Genomic DNA, 8873 nt, shown 5'->3' with positions numbered 1-8873 from the left:
GCAGAAAGGAGAAATCAAACATTAATGAATAATGTAAGAAGAATGCCTAACTACTTCAAACTTCCTTTATCCTTGTGGTGTGAAGCCCTTAAAACAGCAGCATATATAGTAAATAGTGTTTCAACAAAGGCAGTTCTTAAAGCACTATTTGAATTATGGAAAGGTTGAAAATCGAGTTTAAGACATGTACACATTTAATGTTGTCTAACTGAAGTTAAGATTATAATCCACAAAAAATGAAGTTGGACCTAAAGACTATAAGTGGATATTTTATTGGATATGCTGAAAAGTTTAACGGTTACAAGATTTATTGTCTAAATCATACAAGTAGAATTGTTGAATCAAGAAATGCTAAGTTTCTTGAGATGGACATGATTAGTAGGAATGATAAACTTAAAAACTTAGTTTTTGAAGAAGATCATGTTCTTAATACTACTTCTTCATCAAGTAACACATTAGTTGTTCATCCAAATAGGATGGACATTAAGGTACCAATTATTCAAGCTTTGTGTCTTATTGAAAATACTTTATAAGATCTTATTGAGCAACCACGACAAGTGGAACAACCTATTGAACAATAATTTTCACAAGATGTTGTTGATACAACATTAAGAAGATCATCTAGAGCAAGAAATTTAGCAATTTCTACAGATTATGTCACGTATCTACAGGAATTTGACTATGATGTTAATATCGATAATGACCCAGAGACGTTTTCATGAGTAATGAAAAATGATAAATCTAAATTTTGGTATGATGCTATGAAAGATGAAATGGGTTCTATGGCAAATAATCAAGTTTGGGATCTTATTGAGTTGCCTAATAGGGTGAAGCCCATTGGTTGTAAATGGATATTCAAAACAAAAAAAAAATTCATTAGGCAACATTGAGAGATATAAGGCCAGACTTGTTACCAAAGGATTCTCACCAAAGAAAGGAATTGATTATCGAGAGACATTCTCTCTTATTTCGAAAAAGAATTCTTTCTGTAGCATCATGGCATTAATTGCTCATTTTAACTTAGATTTACATCAAATAGATGTGAAAACAGCATTCCTCAATGGAGATTTAAAAGAAGAGGTTTATATGAAATGACCTAAAGGGTTCATTTCGAATAAAGGTGAGTACTTGGTTTGCAAGCTTAAAAAGTCTATATATGGACTGAAGCAAGCCTCTCGTTAGTGGTGTTTAAAGTTCCATAATGTTATCTTTTCATTTAGTTTTGTAAAGAATGTTATGGTTCAGTGTGTATACCATAAGGTTAGTGGGAGTAAGATCATCTTTCTGGTTCTATATGTGGATGATATTTTGCTTGCAACCAATAATATGAGATTACTACACTAGGTAAAACAATTTCTCTCTCAACATTTTGACATAAAAGAAATGGGTGAAGCGTCTTATGTCATTGACATCAAGATTCATAGAGACAGACCTTAAGGTATCATGGATGTCTCAAAAAGCCTATATCAATAAGATTATAGAGAGATTTTAGATGAAAAATTATTCACCTAGTGTTGCACCTATTGTGAAGGGTGATGGGTTCAATTTGAACCAACGACCCAAAAATGAACTTGAAAGGGGACAAATGAGAAAACATTTCATATGCTTCAACTATTGGAAGCTTAATGTATGCTCAAGTTTGTACTAGACCAAACATTGCATTTGTAGTTGGAATGTTGGGAAGATATCAAAGTAATCCAGGGTTAAATCATTGGAGGATTACAAAAAAGGTCATGAGATACCTTCAAGGGAATAAAGATTTCACATTTACATATAGATAATTTGACAACTTGAAAGTTGTTAGATATTCGAATTCAGACTTTGTTGGTTGTGTTGATTCTCAAAAGTCAACATCTGGATCTACCTTCATGTTTGATGGAAAAGCTATATCTTGGAAAAGTGCAAAGCAATCTTTGGTTGCTATTTCTACCATGGATGTTGAGTTTGTTTCTTATTTTGAGGCTACATCACAAGGTATATGGTTAAGGAGTTTCATCTCTAGGATTCGAGTTATTGAATCAATCTCCAAGCCATTAAAGTTATATTGTGACAATTTTGCTACTATGTTATTTGCTAAGAATAATAAAAGTGAAAGTCGAAGTAAACACATCAACATTAAGTACTTGGCCATTAGAGAGTACATTAAAGCAAATGAAGTGCTTATTGAACACATTCATATTGAGTTAATGATTGCAGATCTTTTGATGAAAGGCATGCCACCAAAGATGCTCAAGGATCATGTAGCAAAAATGGGATTGATTTCCGATTTGTCACTTACTATTTGAGTTGAAATGCTAGTACATTGTTCTTTGTAATGAAACTCCAAATTTTAGTTTGTTTTCTCATTTACGATTATATACATTATGTTTGGGAACAATAAATAGTTAAGGACGTAGAATAAACATTTGAGGTTTATTCATAAAGTAATATATCATATGATGAATTTATTCATAAAAAGAAAAATTGCATTGTAATTCATGGAAGGTAATACTTATTTATAAAAGAACTTTCCTCCATGATTCATGTAATTTCATTTTTCTGTTTAAGCATATAAGGAATAAGCCTATTATGTTGCAAAAATAATTGTGTAATAAAAGTTTGGACCAAGTGAGAAAATGTTGAAATTTTAATTTTAAAATTTCAAAATGTTATTATCTTTAATGGTCCTAACTTTTAGATTCCATTATAAGTGATAAAGTTTTAATGGGATTGCGATAATTATCCATTATCTTTAAAATTTTTTAATTTTGATATAATAGTTATCTTCTTGTTGAAAAAGACTCTCCTTATAAAATGAACTTGTAGGTCCCCAACTCGAGGTAATTTTTAAGAAAATAAATACCGTATTATCATCATTGTAAAAAATGCTATTTGGGTTAGGAGAACTCATTAACTCCAAAGGAAAAGGCTTGAGCTTATAAAAGAAAAAGCTTGATGTTTGCTATAATTGGAGGATAGTGTCGTGATCTTTATTGAATGATGATTTGGTAGGTTTATCTGTAGTAAACAAAGGTGCTCTATTATTGTTAAATCATAGTTGATATGTGCCTATATTTATTTATTTCTACTTCCGCCATTATTCATCATTTATGTATATATACATATATATGTTTGTGAATATATTTAACAAAAAAAATATCGGAGCAAGGAAATGTACAATATATAATAAAAATTTTGTAAAAGAAAGCTAAACAATGAAGCCAATGACAAAATTTCTATCAAATATATGTGTTATTTGTACATCATGAAAGAAATAAAAATTTTTAATGGTGAATGATGAAAAAAATCATGGAAAAAAATTCAATTAGCCATAATATTTCTATAACAAAACACAAGAAGAGGAATTTGAATTTGACAAAAACATAGACATTCATTTCTCACCAAAACTAGACCATTGATAACAATACTACCCATTGCTATTTTTAATCTTAAACATTCTGAAAGAATTAATATGAGGTAAATAAACTTAATATGTAAATTAAAATAATAAACAAACATCAAAGGACATGATTATTAACACCAAAGCTTATGGTTTAACAAAAGCTCTAAAAATATTAAAAAATATTTTAAAAAGGTAATGAATCAATAAAATAAATTGATTAACTCAAAAGTTAAGCATACTTGAGTAAGTAATAGATTTACCAAACTTTGCTACAAAACAAAAAACGAAATATAAATTAACAACAAAATAGATGAAGAAAAACATATAAAATATAAGTAAGTAATAAATAATAAAAAAATAAAATCAGTTGGTTAACTTAATATGAAAACTCATGTCTAATGATTTCCATCTAAATAAAAGAAATCCTCAAATAAATACTTAAAACATAGAACAAAAAACTATTTACAAAACAAATAATAAAAACAAAAATACGACAGAAGCAAAAATACCCTAAATTGATAAAAACCCTACAAAAAAATAGAACAAAATTGATAAAAAATAATTTCCATAACCAAATAAACAACATATACATTTTATTCTTAGAAAAAAACCCTCAGGCAAATACTAAATTATAAAACCCAAATTGATACAAACCCTAAGAACACAAAGTGCAAAACTGATTGAAAACCAAATAATGAATAGAAAAATATAATAGATAGCAAAAATACCCTAAATTGATACAAACACTAAAAATACAAAGGGCAAAATTGATTGAAAACAAAATAGCAAACAGAAAACTCCAAGAAATATTACAAAACACCTAAGGAAAAAGAAACGACGTCCATCCAAAAAAGACAAAATGCACAAAAATGATAGAGAAAGAGGAAAAGAGAAAGGAAAATGATCCAAAGAGAATTAAAAGGAAAAATCGTCTTAAAAACTAAAGCTAACACTAAAAACCCCTTCAAAAAATCCACTAAAACCCAAAACAAACCAAGTAATCATTAAGACAAAAAACTAATTATAAACATTGAAGAGACATCCCCAAAAAACCAAACACACAAACGATTTCAAGCCATCCATGTGAACTGGCCGTATAACCTCCATCTTACCATTCTGAATCCCCATAAACTAAACATTTTCACATCACTATAGAAAAATAGAAGAAACACAAGGTAGAAAGAAAGGAATAAGGCGAGGAGGCAAAAACCCTACGGTAAGAGTAAAATGACGCGAGCATACAGCCCATCCAAGTTGAGCCCATGCAAAAAGCAAACCAAATGCTCAAAAATCTTTTTCAAATGGCCAATAAATGATGCAGGTATGTGGCTTGCCTAAATTGACCTTAAGTGAAAGCTTAACCAAATGCCCTAAGTGTCTGTTTGATCTTTTTTTTTTTTTTCAGTCTATCTATCTCTTAAAATTAGAAGCGGGGCAAAATGAGATTTTGAAAAGTTTTTATAATAAAAATGTTGTTTTTTTGAAGAACAAAATTTTTAAAAAAGAAGTTTAAAGAAAAGCTCCATAGAAGAGCTTTGTCTTCTCTTTTTTAAAAAACATGTTAGCTTTTTAAAAAATACCTTTTTCTCTCAATTGATTTCCCTCTCCTTTCCATTTCTTTGCAAATAATCTTTTTCCAATGCAAATTATAAAAAGTATTTTACACCAATCTTATATCTGAAGTTAAGAAGTGGCATTTTGACTAATGTTAAAAACTTGAAGTTTACTTGTTTCAAAACAAAACTACAGAAATGGAATATTAAAGTTTATTTTTTTTTTGAATATATTAAATTTTTTTATGAGAGAATGAGGAATCAAATCCATATTCTTTAAGAATGGAGAGTTAAATACTCGAATGCGAATAATTTAAAATTTTTTAAAGCATATGACTATGTATATTTATACATTCCAAGCCTAATTTTGTTTTATGGTTTTTATATTTTAAATGTTAGGTTGATACTCCTTCTTCTGCAAACTATGGAAACGAATAGAATTGTAGCGATAGCTTTCAATTTTAAAAGTAGCGACTTCTTCTAATAGCAAAAGAATTAGAAAAGCACAAGAAAGGGAAACAAAAATGATACAAGAAATCAAGGTGAGCGTGGTAGTGACCAAATATTATCTGAAAACATGACAAGTATGTTTTTGAGTGTGTCCTATTTTTTTGACAAAATGTTACTCATTGATGAAAAAGATCTTAAAAGACTGTTGTTTGAGTTGATTTTTGTTGCATCATGTATGACTTACAACTTGCAGAATGTTGTCCAAAAAAAGAAATAAAGAAGCATGTTTTTGAATCGCTAGTGCTGAAAGTTAATATGCTTTATTTTCTGAACAACATCATGCTCATTGTTAACTACTAAACAATTTTTGTGTATTTTGTAAGAAATATTATTTGTATATATCTCAAATATTAACAACCAGAATTACATCAATGACAACATTAGAAATGGGAGTGCTAAAATAGAAAGTTATGATGATTGCATCCAAATTTAAGGTTCTTGTTCTGAATTATTAGGATTTCAAGATTACTTCTAATGTAGACATTTTGCTATTAGTTCCAAATTAGGAAGTTGTGTTATGGGTGTTTAATGATGCATGAGAACTCTTTAAACTTTAAATTATTGTTATTTATTTTTTTATTTTATACATATATATGTGTACTACTTTTAGCATAAAAAAATCTATCATTTTACTCATGTACGATAACGAATTCATTACTACATTTCTTTAAACAATCTAAAAATAATTATAATACTCAAAATTGTTAACATTAATAGACAACTTTACAATGCCACAACCTAGCTCAAGTGCTCTTTTAATTAATAATAATTTAAATGCTCATAGCAAAAGAAATCCATCTTGGTGTTTTAAACATAACATAAAATATATATTAAATTAAAACATGATTTATAACAATAAATATGTGCAAATAGTCTAATCACTTATTGTCAACCATCGTTACTAATGTCATCGGATAATAAAATCATAAATAGTCTTGATCATCATAATTTTCTATTTCAACTAAGATCATTTTTAATTGCAATATCTAATTCTATGTTATAAATGGATGATATATAACGGTAAAAAGTTTAATCACATGATAGCACATTTAGTGTTTCAAATGACTTGAAATTTAACATTAAATATATAGTTATATATGTCTTTCTTTTATTATAGATAATGATTACAATTTCAATTCATTCTATCTGATAAAATTTACAATTTGGGTATGTAATGCATAAAATCTGCCATAAATATCATTTTAATCTCCATAACTAATATGTACAAAAATTAATTTTAAAAAAAATAATTCAACAAACTGTAAAAATAGTGTAGACTAATGATACACTACAACTAAAAACAAAAGTTATTTTAAACCTTTGCAAAATGTGCTGATTACTTGTCTAAACATAAAATCACAAATTAATGCGTTCATTGTAAAATAACAAACAAGCACAAAATAATAATGAGACAAATATAGGAACATTATGTTCATAATTCATACATCATCAAACAAAAATATATAAAAAGGGGCAAAAATCACAAAATACATTAAACAAAAACAATGCAAAGTTTAAGAGGAAAAACAGTATGGCAAAGAAAGAATACCAAAATCAGAAGACAAATTTGCTACGGTTTGAATTTGAATCGTTAACAATCGAATTTCAATGCACATATTTATCTGCTTTGTACTATGTTAAGAATGGTTGCATTGTTATCAGATGGTCAAATTTTGGAAAGAACAAACATCATTCTCATAACTAAAGAAGAAGAAGTCGCACCATGGCTCTTGGATTTTGTTTGACAACTAATTTTTCCATTAACAGTGAGAAGAATTTTTTCCAATCCAAAATTTAATCATCAATGACAATACATAACATTGATATTTTAAGCCAAAAGAAAAAACAAATGTCGTACTTGAGTGCATAAAAAATAGAAAGCAACTAACAAGACTTAGCAACGGTTCAATTATAGAAATATAATGCTGTACATGAGTGCATAAAAATATATTTTTAGTGAATTTAAATTCAAACTGAAAATCATAATAACTTTCATAAGCTACTTATATAGATTTTGAGTTCAAAAAAATATAGCACATAAAAGAATAGGAAGAACAATTTCTAGTATAGACTAACACAAAAGATGAAATGCACTACAATCAACCAAAAGACAAATAAAAAACACAAAATAAATAAAAGTAATTCTTTATTGAACTTAAATTGACGATGAAAATCATAATATTTTTCATAAATAACTTGCATAGATTATGGCTTTGAAAAAATAGATCAAAAACTGCAATTGAATGTTAAAGAACTCAAAAAAAGTGTATACAAAACAATTTTTTGAAAACATATCAAGTATAACATTACAATATAACAAACCACCAAAGACAAATATGTAAAAAAAGGTAACAAAAAAAAAAACTCTATATGGTCCATAGACACTTAACATATTGTTCCAACTTCACTATAAAACAAACATGCCAAAAAATTCAAAAAGAAAGCTAACTAAATAGACATTTAAACCTGAAACTATCTAAGTAAGATATCGGAGCAAGGAAATGCATAATATACAATAAAATTCTGTCAAACAAAGCTAAACATCGAAGCCAATGATAAAATTTTTGTTAAATTTATATGTTATTCGTACAACATGAGAGAATCATAAATTTTTAATGGTGAATGATAAAAAAAGGATAAAAAAAATTCAATAAACCATAATATTTTCACAACAGAAAATAGGAAAGGCAATTAGAATTTGATAAAAACATAGACATCCATTTCTCACCAAAAATAGACTATCGATAACAGTATTAACCGATGCCATTCTTAATCTTAAACATTCTAAAAGAATTAATATGTGGTAAAAAAACTTAATATGTAAATTAAAACAATAAACAAACACCAAAGGATGTGAACATTAACACTAAAGCATATGGCTTAACAGAAGCTATAAAAATATAAAAAACATGTTTGAAAAAGGTAACGAATCAATAAAACAAACTAATTAACTCGAAAGTTAAGCATACCTAAGTAAGTAATTGATTTACTAAACTTCACTACAGAACAAAAACAAAATAGGAATTAACAACAAAACATATGAAGAAAAATATATAAAATATAAATAACTTATAAATAATAAAAAAAAATAAATCAGTTAGTTAACTCAGTATGAAAACTCTTGTCTAATGATTTCCATCCAAACCAAAAAAAAAAACCCTCTCAAATAAATACTTAAAACATAGAACACAAAATTAATTACAAAACAAATAATGAAAACAAAAATGCGACAGATAGCAAGAATACTCTAATTGATACAAATCCTACAAACAAACAGAATAAAACTGATTGAAAATAATTCCCATAATTAAATGGACGACATATATTGTTTACTCTTACAAAAAAAACCCTCAAACAAACCATAAAACCCATATTAATACAAACCTTAAGAACACAGAGAACAAAATTGATTGAAAACCAGATAACAA

Source organism: Theobroma umbraticum, unplaced genomic scaffold, assembly GCF_002168275.2.
Source record: "Theobroma umbraticum cultivar Fairchild unplaced genomic scaffold, ASM216827v3 scaffold_56.0, whole genome shotgun sequence".
NCBI classification, from domain to species: Eukaryota; Viridiplantae; Streptophyta; class Magnoliopsida; order Malvales; family Malvaceae; genus Theobroma; species Theobroma umbraticum.
Note: the sequence above shows the minus strand (reverse complement) of the source record.